The 19,643-nt window shown below is 40.2% G+C and overlaps 3 long non-coding RNA genes and 1 pseudogene across 3 annotated transcripts in view; 1 reads left to right on the forward strand and 3 right to left on the reverse strand.

The window, feature by feature from the left end:
- Positions 1–19,643, reverse strand: part of LOC149039724 (uncharacterized) — a 193,126-nt gene that overhangs the window by 56,376 nt on the left and 117,107 nt on the right. The gene's annotated exons all lie outside the window — the stretch shown is intronic.
- Positions 1–19,643, forward strand: part of LOC149039729 (uncharacterized) — a 117,539-nt gene that overhangs the window by 27,782 nt on the left and 70,114 nt on the right. The window lies entirely within an intron of this gene.
- On the reverse strand, positions 2,811–4,884 carry LOC149039732 (uncharacterized; annotated as a pseudogene).
- Positions 5,789–16,015, reverse strand: LOC149039733 (uncharacterized). The gene is made up of 5 exons (XR_016179979.1): positions 15,749–16,015; positions 10,831–10,926; positions 10,096–10,583; positions 7,246–7,288; positions 5,789–6,359 (listed from the first exon to the last, which is right to left on the reverse strand). It is a non-coding gene; the product is annotated as an uncharacterized LOC149039733 (long non-coding RNA).

Genomic DNA, 19,643 nt, shown 5'->3' on the forward strand with positions numbered 1-19,643 from the left:
TGAAATTTCGGGGGCTGTTTTGGCCCCGATAAATTTCAAAGTGGCCCCTGTAGTTTTCAAATTCACCCTTCACATGGTCCAATTTGGCCCCTACAACGGGGCCAATTCAGCCCCAAAATTGGTGCCAAAAACAGCCCCATTTCAATGGGGCTGAATTGACCCTAAGCAAGTGCCAAACTGGACTCACTCGTTTTGGCCCCATTTTTGGGGCCAAATCAACTCTTTTAATTTTACAGTGTAAAGTCCAACAAATGAAATAGTGTGTGGACTTACGAAAGCAATGTTGCTTCCGTTTTTCTGAAACACGTCTCAAAGTAAGCATTAGTAACCACTTATGGTAAATATTTTAATTTACTACGAAAATTCCCACATCATGTGAAAACATCTTACGAAAACTGTTTAACATACCTCTTCGTCGCCTGATTATTATTTCATATCTGGGACACAGCCTTTAAGATGGCGGCTTCAGCGAGCTGAACAATCCACACTGTTCCCCAGGTTCCTCTCTTTCTCGAGAAGAAATTGTAAGGCCGGCTTTGAACCATTTAACCCTCAATGACTGATCGTAAATTCTTCTCTCTGGCTACTACACATTTCTTTGCAAGCTAGTTACGAATAACTGGTGTTAGATCATGACAACAACTTCTAACTTATAAGTTTGGGGATATTATCTATACCTGTTTGCTGGATAATGTGTGAATATTATAGGGAGAAGTTACATGTTAATCACTTTTAGGATTTAAAGGGTTAAAAGACATCAAGTTTTAATCCTGATGCATGCACGCTAGATGTGCACCGAATTTTTTTTTTTTTTTAACTTATTACCAAAAAAAAAGGTTTAAACCTTCCCTCCTTTCTTGTTAAAATGAAAAACACTTTAATTTGACGCAGTAGCCCACAAGGTGTTTCCTTTCAAGTTTCTGGAAAGGGTCAATTACAACCAACGTTTTCACACAATGATGTTCTAAAGCGGAGCTAAAATGGCCTGTCCATATATATACTTTAAGAAATTTCCTTTCTCAAACGCGTTCTAAGTTATGTTACGGTCCTTCTAACATATCTTTCTACATGCTATTGCATATTTGTATCTGGAAGAAGCTAAAGTTGATGACTTCACGAGCTCAGTAAGATTCTTGAGATTTATCAATCGGTACATTAATGTCGTTCTGCAGTAAATATTTAAAATCTGAAGTATATGTAATGAGATGCGTCGGGTCATTTACACCTAGCTTGTTCAACGCGGCTTAGGACCGCTAAGGATTTCCAAAGTACATTGCTAATCTCTCTTTGGGCAAACTCGGCTATTTAATGGAAGTTACAGGTGGAAATATTTGACATGCAACCAACATTTGATCTCGCTTTACTTTCCTTGGTGACCAAACTATACACATTAAATTCAACTCTATACAAAGTTTACAATATTTACACTTATTCGCTTACACTTATAACGGTTTATTGTGTAGTGTTTTGAGGTTTACTATACATATATTATTTTTTTGTCATACAGGTTTTGTTTTCTGCTTGCTTTTAGGCTCGAAAGAACTTTATGTCGCTGGGTAACTATTTTATAAAAAGCAAAATCCCTGGACATACAGCAAAATACTTACAGACATATTTCAAGTGTGTTTTAATCAACTTCTGCTCTTTTCAGAGTGTAACTAACTACCCTCTTACTTTTACTTTTAACCGATCATTTTCTACGCTATAAATCGAAAGGATCTGTTTCAGCCTCTAAAATAGGGCCATCTCGGTGAGTAAAAATAATAGTCCTATTTTGGAGCTCATTTGGCCCTTCTGGATAAGAATTGTTCTGGCCCTCGTAAAAAGGGCAGAAATGGCCCTGTATGGAATAGCCGAAACGACTTCATAATGGGCTGTTTTAGGAAAATGAGGGCTAGTTTAGGAAAAATGAGGGGTAGTTTTGGCCTTTTAAGGGGTCAAAATGGTATGGCCAAATCAGCCCTTCTGGAACCAATTCGCACCATAGAGAGAGTGAAAATTGGCCCCTATTTCGTGGCCAATTTAGGCCAGTGTTTGTTGAAACAAACGGAATTTTAATGGCTAAATCGGCATCATAGGGTCTGAAACGACGCTCTTGATGGGAGCTGTTTGGGGCTTTAATAATGTAAAACAGTCCTCTGAACAGAACTAAAGTGGTTTTTGTTATGATATAAAATTGCCCCACTTGAGCTATTTCGCATCTGTACATTTTAGGCCAACAATACCCTCAAAGGGTGACTCATTTAGCCCCTGTTAAGGCAAAAGGAAAGCACTTCCTGCGATTAAAGCAATGCAAACGAAGTCCAAATGACTACTAACCTTAGCTCTTTAACAGTTTTGTTAAAGCTAAAATCAATTTTCATTTATCCTTTTACATGGTTCCAATTATCCATTTGATTCACACTCATTAAACAACGCTTAGCAGCAAAAACAATAACATAAAAATCCCTTAAATGGGGATTAACAGTTATTGAAGAAATGTAAAATGGTTTCCGTGTTTACATAGCCTGATGTAAACACGTGGGAGGTTGGGAGAACACGAGATAAGCGTAGGAAACCACGACGCGATGAAAGAGGAACGAAAACCGTGTTTACATACGCTCATGTAAAATGGTTTTATGGCCAATCAGAGTGCGCGTACTATTTGAATTATTTTATAAATATAATTATATGAAAAATGGTTTATCGACAGTGTAAAGATTTGCATTCTCCAGCTGTGACCTTTTATTGGCAAACTGAAAATAATACATGTACATAAAACAGCTGTGAAAGGGCTAAAAACCACAGGATTGAGAATATCCAAGCTAATTGTACATTTGATCAGCAGGGATTTGCTAAAGCAAAGGCATAGAAAAAACCAGGAAAGATTTATTACTCGACGTTTCGGGGTCATCGTGACTCCATTATCAAGAGACTAGTTTAAAAACATGCAAATAAGGAAAGGTACAAGAATAGCATAAATTAGAATGAACGGCTTAAACAAACACCTTTGCGCGGATGGAATCCGTTTGCACGTTCAATGTTGGCTTACGCATGCGAATATACAACATTTCATTAACAAGGCAATCAAATTTGCCGTTACATTTCGCGATGACGTTGAATTGCTCGATCAAGCGTTCAGGTATTTCACTATTGTGCTGGAGGTGGTAGTGTTTGTAGATAGAAGATGATTTCCTTTTGTGCCCTTCTACGCGATCGTGTAAGTGACCACGAGTATAGCCCACATACCCTGCATCACACAGGTTACATTTAAATTCATAAACGATACATTGTTGGTTAACAATAGGGGGCTTAATTTCGTGTTGCTTTAGCTGTTGATCGAGCTTAGGGCTAACGAACACTGGTTGGACAGTCACGCTTAACTTCGAGCTTAGATTGTTCAGTTGTTGTTTAACATGATTAGCTGACGATTGGTCCTTGAAGGGTAACACTAATCTCACAATCTCCGATGATACGTCTGGTGATGGACAGGGCTCTGCAGATGAAATCCTTCTCTCAACGAACCGCTTGATTGTAGTTTCAACCAGTGGCTTTGGGTATTTTTTATTTTTGGTATTTCAAGTTATGAAAAACCCTTCTAAGGCGGTCACATTCCTCGGAGAAGAAAGACCAGTTAGAAGATAATCGATAAGCGCGATCCACCATGGTGTTAACTAGGCTGCGCTTGTACTTAATGTCAACATGACTCTGGAAATGCAGAAGGAGACCCGTGTTGGTTCTTTTGATGTAGAACTTGCTCTCAATCTTTGGTGCACGGTTAAGCAGTTCAGTTCCTAGAAAGGGAAGGGATCCTTCCCGTTCGACTTCCATGGTAAACCGGAGGGAGGGATGGGTAGAGTTAAGGGTGTCTAGAAACTGGCCAGCGGTCACCCTATCAGGCATTACGGTCAGGGTGTCATCGACGTACCTCTGGTAATAGCGCGGAAGTTGACCGTGTTGTTCGAGGTTTTCCTCAATCGAGCACATGAAGACGTTAGCCAGCAACGGTCCAAGGGGAGAACCCATAGCGACTCCATCTGTCTGCTCGTATAAAGCACCGTCAAACTGGAAAAGCTGGTTTTTCGTAGCTGCTCGGAGGAGGTAGATTAGGTCCGCTTTAGAGATGTTCAAGCTGTGCGTCTCGTTGAACCAATCCTGGGCAAAGGCTTTTTCAGCTAAGATCTGTATTGTTTCCTCCAAGGGTACATTTGTAAACAATGAGGTGACGTCATAGGAAACTAAAATTTCGCCGTTCTTGATCTCGAAGCCTCGTACTTCATCAGCAAAGCGGAATGTGTCTGTCACCGTATATTGGTTGCACGACAGGGGTTTCAATTTGTCGTCAAGCCATTTCGCTAGCGAGTAATTGTAGGTGTTAGTAGCAGAGAGTATTGGCCGCACGGCCAACTGTTCTTTATGTGTCTTCGGCAAGCCATACAAGTGTGCGAGTCTGGACCCTTTCGGGCGGAGAGCGTCAGCAATGGATTTCGGTAGAATCTTTCGAACGAGAGTTTCCAGCTCCCTTTCTTTCTGAAGGAGAGGGTGGTAATACTTAGGAGGTCGTCCTCTGGTTCTCGGTCTCTCCGAGTCGACGAATCGGAATTTGCTGGTATCATTTATTGACGCTTCGGATAGTAGGCGAAGATATTCTGATTTATCCATAACAACAACACCAGACCCTTTATCCGGTTTTGTGACAACAATGTCATTGCGTTTTTTCAGATCTTCAATAGCTTGCAAGAGGGCTTTAGGAGGTTTTGGGCTACTCCTATTAATATACTCTAGCGCAACAGATCGTAAGGTTGCGGCTGCTAGTTCGCGTAAATTCTCGTTTGGTAGATGCCGTTCAAGGTTCCAGTATGCTTTCTCGAAGCTTGCCTTGATCTCAACTGGAGACACTCTTTGCGGGATGAACTATACTGAACTGCTTAACCGTGCACCAAAGATTGAGAGCAAGTTCTACATCAAAAGAACCAACACGGGTCTCCTTCTGCATTTCCAGAGTCATGTTGACATTAAGTACAAGCGCAGCCTAGTTAACACCATGGTGGATCGCGCTTATCGATTATCTTCTAACTGGTCTTTCTTCTCCGAGGAATGTGACCGCCTTAGAAGGGTTTTTCATAACTTGAAATACCCAAAGCCACTGGTTGAAACTACAATCAAGCGGTTCGTTGAGAAAAGGATTTCATCTGCAGAGCCCTGTCCATCACCAGACGTATCATCGGAGATTGTGAGATTAGTGTTACCCTTCAAGGACCAATCGTCAGCTAATCATGTTAAACAACAACTGAACAATCTAAGCTCGAAGTTAAGCGTGACTGTCCAACCAGTGTTCGTTAGCCCTAAGCTCGATCAACAGCTAAAGCAACACGAAATTAAGCCCCCTATTGTTAACCAACAATGTATCGTTTATGAATTTAAATGTAACCTGTGTGATGCAGGGTATGTGGGCTATACTCGTGGTCACTTACACGATCGCGTAGAAGGGCACAAAAGGAAATCATCTTCTATCTACAAACACTACCACCTCCAGCACAATAGTGAAATACCTGAACGCTTGATCGAGCAATTCAACGTCATCGCGAAATGTAACGGCAAATTTGATTGCCTTGTTAATGAAATGTTGTATATTCGCATGCGTAAGCCAACATTGAACGTGCAAACGGATTCCATCCGCGCAAAGGTGTTTGTTTAAGCCGTTCATTCTAATTTATGCTATTCTTGTACCTTTCCTTATTTGCATGTTTTTAAACTAGTCTCTTGATAATGGAGTCACGATGACCCCGAAACGTCGAGTAATAAATCAATTGTACATTTCTTCATACAAACAGAAATTACAAATAAATTCTACCAATGATTCTAACTCTGAAATTTCAAGAACCCTTTCACTCCCAAGATCGTATTAGTAATTCCTCTTACTGTCTGTCATACAATCTTTTGATATTATTTGGGAGAATTTAGTATTGGATCAACTTAAAGTCCCCTAGATCATAAAATTATTCTACTTTATTCTCATCACTTTTCTGCTTGAAATTGTGCTGAGATTGTAAGGAGAAGTTTTCTCTTGGTCACTCATGGGAGTTACAGGGTTAAAGAAAGTGCTGACATTCAGCAAAGTATGACCTAATGGCCAATACCCATTAGGGCTTGCTCTAGGAAAGACAACATGGCTTTGCTGTCTTTATAAACCACATATTGAATATATAAAATAATGACAGCAAAGCCACAATGCTATTTACAATGCTTTGTTGTGGTATGCTGCATAGAATAATGCCCTCATAGATGATAGTTAGTTTATCAAAATCAAATTGTTCACCAATGGCCACAATTTGAGGCTGAAAGGACTTCTAAAATTCATCATCAATTGAAGCTGTTCTCTGTAAAAAGAAAAAATAATATAAAATATAAAAAATGAGTCACCTTACCCCATAAAAATGAGCAAAACAAAGTCTTAAAAGGAGAAAGTTGTAACTAAAAGGTTGCTGAGTGATCAACTAGCCTAATTTGGAGAAAGTCCCTTATGTCCAAAAAGATATGCTCCCCTTGCTATCAATGACCAAAACGAACAATTCAAAATTATTTTTACAACTGTATACATTGGCAAGTTCATGATTGATAGGTATTTTTGTTTTGTACCTTGCAGCCAAGGAAAATGTGTGACAACACAGCTAGGCATTAAAAGTGAAGCTACACACAGTCAATAGCATGTTTTTACTTGGTGCAAACACTGATTTCACAGCCATTTCTATTTGTTTGTTTGTTTGTTTTTCTATTTTCAATAATATGCTCTAAAATTAAAAGAGTCTCTGGTCTCTTTCGGTGGAAGACAGTTACTGGTAGGATTGTAAACACTTCTTATTGAGGGCCCATTCCTTTTGCTGTAGTATCTTCAGTTGGTAATTAAAACCAGTACAATTTGATCTTTAATTTCTGGTACAAAAAGATGATTCAATGTATGAACATCAAATAAAAAATTACATGGCCAATTTAACACTTTTAACACACATGTCGCGAGAATTGTTGACTTCCAATAGGATACCCCACCTAAAAAAAATTTCCCAAATAGCCTAACCTTTAAAATGACCTCTGGAAATCCCAAAAGTCTGTAAATAATGCATCCACAACACCCACTTGTTTTAAGTTTAATAATGGCTACGCAGTAGCCCAGAGTAGTCAAACAATTGAATGAGTCAGGTTTTACTTGCTATTTTAAATGTCTTTTCTTAATATTAAATATTTTACATAATATGGTTTTATACTCACATGTGCTGGAAGTTGAAATCTATACATGTATCCAATCTTCCACCTAAGGTAACAAAAACAAGACAAGTTGAATAAAATAATAGCTTTTTTATTGACAAATTGTTTAGCACAATGTACATTCAACTACTGAAATCATGGTAATTGTTATACAAATCATAACATGTGACTACTCATATTCAAAAGTACATTGCATATTGTATGCATCAAATCTGAAAAATTAAACAGCTTACGAGGCAATAACAGTTTTAACCCTTTAACTCCCATGAATGACCAAGACAGAATTTCTCCTTACAATATTAATACAATATCAAGCAGACAAGAGATGAGAATATGGAAAAACATTAATTACAGGATTATTAGTTGATTGAATACCAAATTCTCCAAACTAACATCACTAGAACTATATGGCAGACAGTAGGGAGAATTACTAATAAGATCTTAGGAGTTAAAGGGTGAAGGTCCCTCGCCAATGTCTCAAATGCTAGTTGCTTATATTTGCTCATACAAGTCAGACTTAATTTATCAATTAGTTCTGATTTCTTAGTCTTTGCAATTGTACTTGCCATATAACCAAAGCTATAAACATCTGAAGTTGACCAAGGGACGTACAGACCATCACACAAAGCAGGATCAATGTGTTTATGTCATGTTTTGAGTCCAGCTCTTTCTGATCCAGAAGGAATTACTTCTACCTTGGTTTTCCTAACTTCACATGCTTCATTGAAGTCTATTATTTTGGCTGCCAATCACCCCTATTCACCTCTGAAATGAATACATCATCTCCTTTTTGTCATTGTGGACAATCCCTACTCCATGAAGATAAAAGAATCCCAACTACATTGCATTAAAATGCCTAACCATGATTTTTCAACACATACACTCTCTGACTAAAGAGCTCTAAAAATGGTAAATGAATGTTTGATCCCTTCCTTAACCCTTTAACTCCCATGAGTGACCAAGACAAAATTTCTCCTTACAATATAAATACAATATCAACCAGATAGGTGATGAAAATAAAGAGAAATGTCAATTTGGGGATAATTAGTTGATCAAATACTAAATTCTCTGAATTACCATTCTAAGAATTGTATAGTTGACAGTAAGGAGAATAACAAATTTGATGTTGGAGGTAAAGGGTTAATTCCACAAACCTCTCATACAAGCAATTGAGTAGTTCTCTAAAAACTACACCAAAGGAAGGGAAATGCTTTGTGAGAAATGTGTGATAAAACACAAGCTTCCTCAGCTACAGTTTCTTTAGTAGTTGATTCACTATTAATAGTACTTGACTGCACTGGAAAAGACATACATGTAAACTTAAAAACACCAAACCTTCCCAGGCCTAACACAACTTTGTTTCTGTGGCTACCCCCTACAACTGAAAGTTGCTAATAGCTCATTTCGTTCACTTATACATTTTAACTTGCTTCAATGAGAAATCCCTCAAAGTTTGATATCTATGATTAATCATTTTGAAAAATATATTTCAAGCATTGCACCTACATGTGCTGTAAAATGATCAATTAATGTTTAAAAGTGAGGATTCCTTAGCAAAAAAGCTTAGCACCTCTGGCAGATACCTTTGTCACAGTATTGTAGAGCAAAGAAAAAATAATATTATGTTTCCAGCATTGCACCTACACGTGCTGTAAAATAATCAATCAATGCCTAACAGTGAGGATTCCTTGGCAAAATGGCCTGCATGTCTGGCATATACCTTGATCACAGTATTGTAGAGCAAAAAGAAAAATATGTTTCAGGCAATTCGCACCAACCTGTGCTGCAAAAATTATCAATCAATGCCTAACAGTGAGGATTGCTTAGCAAAAAAGCTTAGCACCTCTGGTGTATACCTTGATGACGGTATTTCAGATAAAAGAAAAACTATTTCAATCATTGCACCTACATGTGCTGTAAAATACCTTGATCACAGTATTGTAGAGCAAAAAGAAAAATTTGTTTCAGGCAATTTGCACCAACCCGTGCTGCAAAAATTATCAATCAATGCCTAACAGTGAGGATTGCTTAGCAAAAAAGCTTAGCACCTCTGGTGTATACCTTGATGACGGTATTTTAGATAAAAGAAAAACTATTTCAATCATTGCACCTACATGTGCTGTAAAATACCTTGATCACAGTATTGTAGAGCAAAAAGAAAAATATGTTTCCGGCAATTTGCACCAACCCGTGCTGTAAAAATTATCAATCTGTGCCTAACAGTGAGGATTCTTTGGCAAAATAGCTTAGCACCTCTGGCATATACCTTTATCACAGCATTGTAGAGCATAGAAAAAACATGTTTTAAGCATTGCACCTACACTGTACATATGCTGTAAAATGATAAATCAATGTCTGACAGTGAGGATTCCTTAACAAAAAAGCTTTGCACCCCTGGCATATACCTTGATCACAGTATTGTAGAGCAAAGAAAAAATTTTTCGAGCATTGCACCTACATGGGCTGTAATTATCATTTTAAAATGTTAAATAATTGCCTAACAGTGAGGATTACTCAGCAAAAAGGCTTTGCACCTTTGGCATATACCTTGATCACTGTATTTTGGAGCAAGGAAAATGTGAAATTGATAATTTGAGAAAGAAATGATCTGTCAATGAAAGAATCAATCTATGCCTGAAAGCAAGGATTCCTAAGTAAAAAAAAATTAACCCCCAGCTGACATATTACCTTGAACACAGCATTGTTCAGCAGGAAAATACAAGAAATTCATCATTTAAAGCATTGGACCTAAATGTCTGTAAAATGACCAATCAATGCTTTACTTCTATAGCTCGCTATCCTAGCAGTATGCAAAATGTGTCTTAAATGAACTTTGTAATGGGTCTTGCTCACCATAGAGTCTCTGTGGCTTGATCAGTGGTGAGCATCGGGGCATGAAATCCCTAGGTTCAATTCCACTTTGGCAAACAAAATTTTTTCTTTGTTCCAAGCTCATCACAAACCGAAAAATAAAACTTTCTCTTTTTCTTACCGCGCTCAAAACTGACCATCTTTCTTATTCTAATTAGCATGTTTATCTAACAATGGTCAAGGGGGGGAGGGAGGGGATCTCATGAAGAGATACAAGTAATTGACTGAATTTTATTTTACAACTCAATTCCACCTCCTAGAATTTTATCCCGTGGGAGTATAGAGATTGGTTAGCAATACAGGATATAAAAAGGCACAAACCTTTTTTGAACTTTAAGGTGTTTCTTTAGTGCTTCCGTTCTCCTTGCTTGTTGGTGTACAGGAACTTTGGCTTGCAAATACTTTCTCCACATCTCCACCGCTTGCAAATTCCACGTCTACGTCTGCTTCATCTTCATCCTATAACAAAGCTACAAAAGATTAACCCAACTCCAAATATTCGTAGACCAAGACTAACACAGATCAATAAATCACTTTCAGTTGGCCCTTTGCGATGCACAAACATTTAATTTATAGATGTGCGTGCCTTATAAAAGATTTAAACCAATTTTTTTGAGTAAAAATTAAATGTATTAAGTACGGATATCACGTGTTTATGAGTATGGATTCTTATGCATACTTGCTATAAAGATCAGCTAATTTTTCGTCATAGCTTACCATTAATACAGAGGCAGAACCACGACCATCAGAACATTAAATTTTCTTCGACAAGTCACGGTTGTGTCCGGAATTCAAATGATTGGAATGGCTTACCTAAATTAAATGTGCAAACATGAAATTATTTAAATAACACGATTGGATATTAGGCTTAGTTCATAAATAGAAAATCATAAAGGTCATAACTAGAAAATCTTTGTTTTAAATATGTAATGTAAGCTGATTTCTGTTAAGTGAAATCTGGATTAAAACCACACGGCGACGCAATGAAGTGTCCTCTTCAGAAATCAAGCAGCGCAAATTGTTGTGTATTCCGAATAAAAGGCCCGGAACACACTAACTAGATCAAGATGGCGGAAGAACTATATTTAATCTGAACAGAAAACCTCGTGTACAATACCAAATATGGAAAACCGGTCTCGTGACACTAACTTCTACGTAGAACAGGGAAACCAAAATTAGAAAAAATCTAACAATTTCCTCCCTTTTAAGACTCAATAGTACACTAATGAAAAGAAAGAATAAAACAAAATCCAAGAAAGAAGTTTCAAAGTATCTTAGATAACATGTTGGTACTGTGGCCACAGAAAGAAACACCACAGTTCCCTCTAGCCGCAAACATAGTCCTTCAACTTAGGAGGTGGTTTAACCAAACGACCGGCACGGGTGGTAATCGATTCAGGTTTCGGATCTAGTTGATGACCTTGTGGTTCTGGAGGGGAAAACTCCCCAATAGGCGTCACAGCCAAAGGTGGTGCATCCTTCCACTCAGTCTCCGTAGCTACAGGCGGTGTGTCATGTTCGACCTCCTCCGGAACAGCACAATCATCCATCGTTTCCGCGTCAGGTGGGCAAAGGTTGCTATCCCGTAGCTGCTCGACATGACGTTTCCAGGTTTGGTCGTTTACCTTGACTTTGTACAGGACTGGACCCGTTTGTTCAATGACGGTGCCACGCACCCATTTTGGACCTCTGCGGTAGTTGCGGACCCATACGTTCTGGTTTTGGTCAAAAAACTTTAAAGTGCGGTCATTGGGCTGGAGCAACTTCTGGTTAACTTTTCTTGAAACATCCGGCTTAATCAGGTCCAACCTTGTCTTAACATTCCGACCCAGGAGAAGCTGTGCAGGGCTAAGCTCAGTAGTGGCGTGTGGCGCTGATCGATAAGCTAACAGGAACCTATCAAGCTTGTGTTGCAGGGTTCTACTGGACTTGTCAGCCTTAACTCCTTTCTTGAAACTCTGTACTAATCTTTCCGCCAGACCATTGGTTGATGGATGGTAAGGTGCACCAGTGACATGCTTTATACCGTTCGCAGTTGTAAATTTCCTAAAGGTTTCAGACGTGAACTGTGGACCATTATCTGACACCATCTGGTCAGGGAGTCCCATGCGGGAAAACAGAGAGCGCAGCGTGCTAACGGTTTCTTCAGCAGTGGTGATCTCCATCACGAAAATCTCCGGCCACTTGCTGTGGGCATCGATCACTACCATGAGCATCTTTCCCTCGACTGGTCCGGCAAAGTCAATATGCAGTCTTTGCCAGGGAAGGGAAGGGTACTCCCATCGATGCAGGGGTGCACGGGCTGGATTATTTGCCAACTCTTGACATCCCTCGCAGTTTCGGACGGCCCCTTCTATGTCCTTGTCAATGTTTGGCCACCAAACAAAACCCCGGGACAAACCCTTCATCTTGACCATACCAATGTGACCCTCGTGAAGCGTTTCTAAAACTCTCTCTCTCAGTTTGGCTGGGACGACTACTCTACTACCCCACATTAGAACTCCATGATGAATCGTGATTTCGTTACCGCGATGGGCATAGTGGATGAGGTCTGGGTGAAGTTCGGTCCCTTGCCATCCTGACTGCACAAGCTCCAGAACACGGGAAAGTACTGGATCCCTACGGGTCTGCATTCTCAAGTCGTGCTCTGTAACGGGGAGGGCCTCGACAACGGTGGTATGGAATATTTCAACTTCATCGGGCTTGTCAGCGGGCGCTGATGGTTGAGGTAGGCGAGATAAACCATCACAATTGGCATGTTGCTTGGTACCTCGGAACTCGATATTGTATGAAAAAGCTCCTAGGAAGAGACACCAACGTTGAATCCTCGCTGCTGCTGTGACTGGCACAGCCTTCCCGGGGTCCATTATGTACTTCAAAGGCTGATGGTCGGTGACCAAGGTGAAGTGGCGACCCTCCAGGTACATTTGGAACTTCTTCACACCCCAGACCAAAGATAATGCTTCTTTCTCGATTTGTGCGAACTTCTTCTCTGTTTCGGACAGGGACCGGGACGCATAAGCGATAGGACGCTCTACTCCTTCAGCAGTACGGTGTGACAAGACCGCTCCGAGACCATACGAGGAGCTGTCTGTGGCAAGAACTAGTGGTGAGTCAGGGTCATAGCGCATCAGAACCCTATCCTGTAGCAACATTTCTTTCACCACAAGAAAACTAGTTTGTTCCGCAGCTCCCCACAACCACGTCACATCTTTCTGTAACAGCCGATGAAGTGGAGCAAGATGAGTGGCCAGATCGGGCAAGAATTTGGCGTAATACTGGACCATGCCAAGAAAAGCACGCAGTTGAGTAACATCCTGAGGTTTCGGCATCTCAGTGATAGCCTTTACTTTCTTTGGGGATTGGTGCAGTCCTTCTGCAGAGATGACGTGTCCTAGGTACTCCACAAAACTTCTAAGGAATTTACACTTTTCTCGGTTGGCTTTCAAACCATACTCTTCCAACCTCTTCAATACTGCGACTAACCGCTCCAGGTGTTCCTCTATGGTATGGCCGGTTATAATGATATCATCCAGGTAACAGAAGACCCCTGGTAGTCCTTGCAGGATCTGATCCATAGCTCGCTGCCAGATGGCTGGCGCCGAAGATACACCATAAGGACGGCGCTGGTACTGGAACAAACCACGGGTTGTGTTAATGGTGAGGAAAGGCCTGGAGTGCTCCTCAACCTCCATTTGTAGGTAAGCCTGACGGAGCTCAATGACGCTGAACAACGTTCCCCCACCTAGGCTGGCGTAAATATCATCAATGCGGGGAAGTGGGTACTCGTCTACCTCCAGCTGTGAATTGATGGTCACTTTGAAGTCACCACACACTCTTACACTGCCATCCTTCTTCACAGGTGTCACAATTGGAGCAGCCCACTCACTAGTAGCTACCTTCTTTATAACTCCTTCAGCTTCTAGCTCTCTCAATGCTTCGTCCACTGCTGGTTTACGAGCCAGCGCTACTGGGCGGGCTTTCCAGAATCGAGGCCGGGCATCCTCTTTAACTTGGATCCGTGCTTGGATATTCTTCATTTTGCCCAAACCTTCAGAGAAAACATCTCCATGCTTACTCAGAACATCTTCCAGGGCTGGAATGGTGTCGGATGTTTCCAGACGAAGTAAGGGCCAGTCCAGATGGATAGATTCCAGCCATTCTCTGCCAAAAAGGGTGGGTCCCTCATTCTTCACTACATATATGGGAAGTTTCTTTGACTGTCCCTGATACTGCACAGTCACATGGCAAAACCCCACAGGCTTCACTGACTCTCCTGTGTATGTGCGCAACTTCAAGGATGTGTCCTTTAAAGGAATGTGGCGGAGGTAATCCAAATACACCCTCTCACTCATGACTGACACCACTGAACCTGTATCCAGCTCCATAGTCACTGGGCGGCCTTCAAGGTAGATCTTAAGTGAAATGGGCTTTGTGTTTTTAATGTCTGAGACATGGTACAGGTTCCCAAATTCTCCATCACTTTCTTCGGAATCATCACCCTTCATGACATTTATTCCAGCCTCAGTCATCTGTGAGGTGGCCTGTCTCTTCCTACATGCTCTCTGTGTATGTCCAATGATGCCACAATGAAAACAGCGTTCTTTCATGAAGGGACACTTTTGTGAGTTATGTGACCCTGAACAGCGGTAACAAGGTTTAGACTTCTTACTGTCCTTACCTCGGGGACCCTCGGCCCTAGGTGGTGGCTTGGATATGGCTTGTTCTTCCCCAGTTTTGACAGTGTCAAGTTTATTGATTGGGGTGCCTGGCCCTTGTTCTCCCTGAAGCACCTGAACATCTTTATTAGCCTGCTCAATGGCCAAACACTTTTGAACCGCGAGATCAAATGAAAGGTCGGCGAGTTTTACTTTCAACAATTCCGTAATCATCTTCGAGTCGCGGATACCTGAAACTAATCGGTCACGAAGGCGCTCGGTTCGCATGGCCTCTCCAAACTTACATTCTGTGGCCAAGTGCTTCAGTGTGGCTACATAATGACTAACTGACTCACCGGAATTCCTGGCTCGGTTGTCGAACTCATACCTCGCAACCAGCGCTGATCTTTCAGGCTTCAGTTGTTCACGCATTCGCTCCACGATGATCTCATAGGTAATGGCGTCCTCTTTCAGTTGTGTGGGGGCCACTAAATCCTTCGCCAATTGGTAAGTCTCCACCGGAAGGTTCGTCAAAAGTACGGCCTTCATTGTTTTAGGTTCCTTGATTCCATTTGCAAGAAAGTAAAAATCCAGTTGTTCGATGTAGGACTCCCAATCCGCTCCCACCACAAACTTTGTCACTTTGCCGATGGCTTGACTCGTGTTGGCGCTCGGTGCTTCGTCCGGCATAATTTTATTTCCGTCGTCTCTGTCCCTTTTTGAACGTGGTTTGTACGACCCACTCCTGTTAACCGCTTGTGCTTGATCAAAGGAATCCCATCCTCGTCGCCAGTTGTTGTGTATTCCGAATAAAAGGCCCGGAACACACTAACTAGATCAAGATGGCGGAAGAACTATATTTAATCTGAACAGAAAACCTCGTGTACAATACCAAATATGGAAAACCGGTCTCGTGACACTAACTTCTACGTAGAACAGGGAAACCAAAATTAGGAAAAATCTAACAATTGACCTACTCGAGGGAATCGGGTGTCCACAATTTGACTCTCCTTCACAGAAAAGTCGTTGTCATTAGCGAAATGCAATAAACTATCTGTTAAATCTAATCCTACGACGCGATTTAAACTGCATGGTGGAACAACATATAGTCACTTTGTAAAACAATGCGTGTAGGCTGTATTATTCTGTCACCATAGGGCCATTTTGTGGAACTGTCATGTAAGAAGTATCATTGTGTAACAGTAGCTACAACTTTCTTCAGTGAGTACCACTATCTAAACTGTCTACAGTAGGTACAACTATCTACACTGTCTACAGCAGGTACAACTATCTACACTGTCTACAGTAGGTACAACTATCTACACTGTCTACAGTAGGTACAACTATCTACACTGTCTACAGCAGGTACAACTATCTACACTGTCTACAGCAGGTAAAACTATCTACACTGTCTACAGTAGGTACAACTATCTACACTGTCTACAGTAGGTACAACTATCTACACTGTCTACAGTAGGTACAACTATCTACACTGTCTACAGCAGGTACAACTATCTACACTGTCTGCAACTTGATAATCCCATTGTCCATCCATGGAGTCTGTTAGCACTCCAACCGAATTTTAAATGACACTCCGTCCATCTTCATTTGCATGATTATTTTTCTTTGAGTTCGTGATCTTCTCGTGCAAACAGGTGAGAATTATGTCATCATTTATTTTATTGTTTATTACATAAGTGGATGAAGTTTGTGAACCTAGAATATGCAGTAGGAGATGACAGCCTCTGAATATATCCAACATTTTTTTTTTCCTGACTGGCTTTTTATAGGTGGTCATCATGGCAAATGTTTTGTTGACGTTTCTCCGAAAACTTGTGCACCACCTTGTCCCTGATTGATAACAAGCCTTACTTTTTCCAGTCTCGTGGTAACGGGTTATCACTCAGAGTGGAGAAATGTGAAGGTAGCTAGCATGGAAATATTGTCATTCCCATTCCTTATTAGTTTGCGCGCGTAAATTTTCGCGCGCGTCACAAGCATGCGCACTCATTTTGCCGCTGGGTCGCTTCCCGCCTAAACTGTCCGACATGCGCACTTAATAAATGAGCTCTCAAAGATCTTTGGGATTAATTAATATATAACCAGGCCAGGGCACTATTACCAAGCTTTCTTCCACTGGCGGGAAAAAAAATCACATGAAATAAATATACTTAACTCCATTTCCTATGTAGACATTTTTATAAGGTTCTTGTTCTTTCTTTTAAATCCGGAAAATAAAAGCGACATCATTAACATTCAAACAAATTGTAGCCAAATCACTGCAGTCAAGACAATCAGCTACAAAAAGCATAAGAGGAAAATTGGTGAATTTAATCAGGAGCACGTGGGCCGTAACTCAGCCGCTTTTGCAAACACTATTGGAGTATGTTGACTCAAGTACAAGGAAATCGAGCTCGAGGTAAGTGAACAATATTGGCCAACAAGAGGCTTACAACCACAATTATACCCATTTTTATTGGGAAACCTAACGTTGCTGTACGTCATTTCCAATTTCAGGAAATTAGATTTTGAAGGGACAATTCAACGATGCAAAACTGATTGACCATCTAATTAGTCAATTCAATGAGTTAGCCTTGCAATTCTAGTACATGGTGTCTGCGTAAAGTGCAACCTTAGATTAAGATAATCGTATAGTAGATTTCCCTACATTTAAAGTAGCACATAGGACCTGCGAAGCATACCAGGAAATTTGAATTTGTCTGCGAGGTATACCAGTAAATTTGGATTTGTCTCCTTGGAAATGTAGAGAAGTATGATATTATACCTATGGCGATATTTAAGTCGATTTCTAGGTCAACAGTCGAGCTTTGTTTACAAGAGAACTGTAATAAATAGAAACCAGACAAGTTTGTGATTTATTGTCAAAAAATTAAATCTTAAATGATTAGTTATTGACGCCTTGAATTCGTTGAGTTTTCGCAAAGGCGAGGGCAGGATAAGAAAAGGTTCGTGTCTATGATTCATTAACACATTAACGAAAAGAAGAGGCGTGTAAAATTTGCCGAGAGTGTCAGGTCTGAAGACAAATAGGACGAACTCGCCAAATATTTCAAGCCTTAAACTAATAGCTGGAGACTTAGTAATTTTCCATCAAAACTCGTGGCTCTTACGCAAAGAACAGTCTATTGTTTTTCAAGTCACCAAATAGTCTTGCGATTGTTGCTCAATCAATTTCGGTTGCTGTGACCCTGTTCCCCCTAAGTTTTGATCCTTCACAGGAGTCCATTATTGATATAAGTAATGAGCTCCTGGCTCCTGCCCTTCAGTACTCATGGACTTGGTATCTTACTTAAATATTAACAACAAAATAAAGTTTTTAACATTTTTTTTTTTTATCTGGGGGCAAATAAATTAATTTTAATTCCCCAAAGTAGCAAGAAATGTATTAATATGACATCGTACCTTCAGTGAGTGAACTCGACAATCATTACCGGTTTAACACAATTACCCATTAAAATACACTTTTTACGAGACAATTGTTAAACTGTCTAATGCATTTTTCACCAATACTCCTTTCAACTTTTCAAATGAGTTTTACTTCAGTAAGACGGGAACAAAGCTGCACGAAACACGATCGGCTATGCGAGTTGAATCCACGGCCAACTAATTAAATTTTCTGTCGGTAGGTTCGTAAACAAAACCTTTACGGTGACCGAGATAGCCGGTGCATCAGTGAAAACTGACTAACTAGTTACGCTAGATTGAACTCGAGATTATTTACCTGTTTAAAGTGAATTTTTGGGTCAAACAGAACCCGATATATTAATTTTTTCAGAGAAATGGCCAACAGTAGACGGCTTTGATTGTAAATGATTACTTAGCATCCTTGAACACAACAGCTGTCGTGGAAGGAAAGCGGACAATCTGCTTACACTAGCATAAAAAATAAGTTGCCAGTAATAAGAATTAGCTGAAACTCAGGGGCGACGGAATTATGAGAAGTTTTTTTTTTCGGAATATGCGATGTCGAAAGACCCGATTTTGGATTTGGGATTCGATTTGCGGGAAATCTACTCCCTCGGCCAAATCTCCAAGCAATTACCTGTCAAATGAGGCTCTTTCGGCCTCTCTGAAGTTTTCCTCTTGGTATGCAAAAACTTTTTTTCCGATGTAGAAACAGCGCAATCGAAATTTTCCATCCATCACGGAGGGAAAATACTTTTTGTGACACCGATAAAAGATCTTGTCTTTAGGTGATATTTCTAGGTTAAAAGCTGTGAGTTAATTATAAAGTATATAAGTTGTTTTATTTGAATAGAGCTGATGTACGTATGGATTTTTTGATTGATTCAATTATTCATTCAATGGAAACCTTGCTGTGTTTGACTTACTCGAGTTGCAAATTATACAGAGCTGAGATTTTGCTATTTTATTCCATGAGAAGTATCACGCAAGCTTCGACTTCGGGGGCCGTTCTGGATTCCTTTCAGTTTTTAAGACAGAATGTGACCCACACTATTTTAAAAAAATCATGTGTTCATTAAATACTCAGATCAGAGCCTTTGAATAAAATCAGCGCCATCATTGATACGAGTTGAAATTTATCGGTAAGCAGTGAAAAATAATAATAGTTTTTCTCTCTGTTGTGGTTGTTCATTTAGGTCACTTCAATTTGGTTGTGCAACTCCCCGTCGAATTTCAGTTCGCAGTTATTGACATAAAATCACTAAAAACCAAAAAAGTCCCTGCATGCAATGCACGAGCAGTCTGTTTGATTTTATAGTTATCTGATCGTGCGTTAAATCGTTAAATTTACAGAGAGAGGATATTACTGGATAGTCTCAGCTTGAGGACCGGTATGTTTTCAAACATTGGGAATAAATTCATTCATTACGTTAAAGTGAAAAAACT

The sequence above is a fragment of the Pocillopora damicornis genome, chromosome 9 (assembly GCF_964200805.1).
Source record: "Pocillopora damicornis chromosome 9, jaPocDami1.2, whole genome shotgun sequence".
In the NCBI taxonomy this organism is placed as follows: Eukaryota; Metazoa; Cnidaria; class Anthozoa; order Scleractinia; family Pocilloporidae; genus Pocillopora; species Pocillopora damicornis.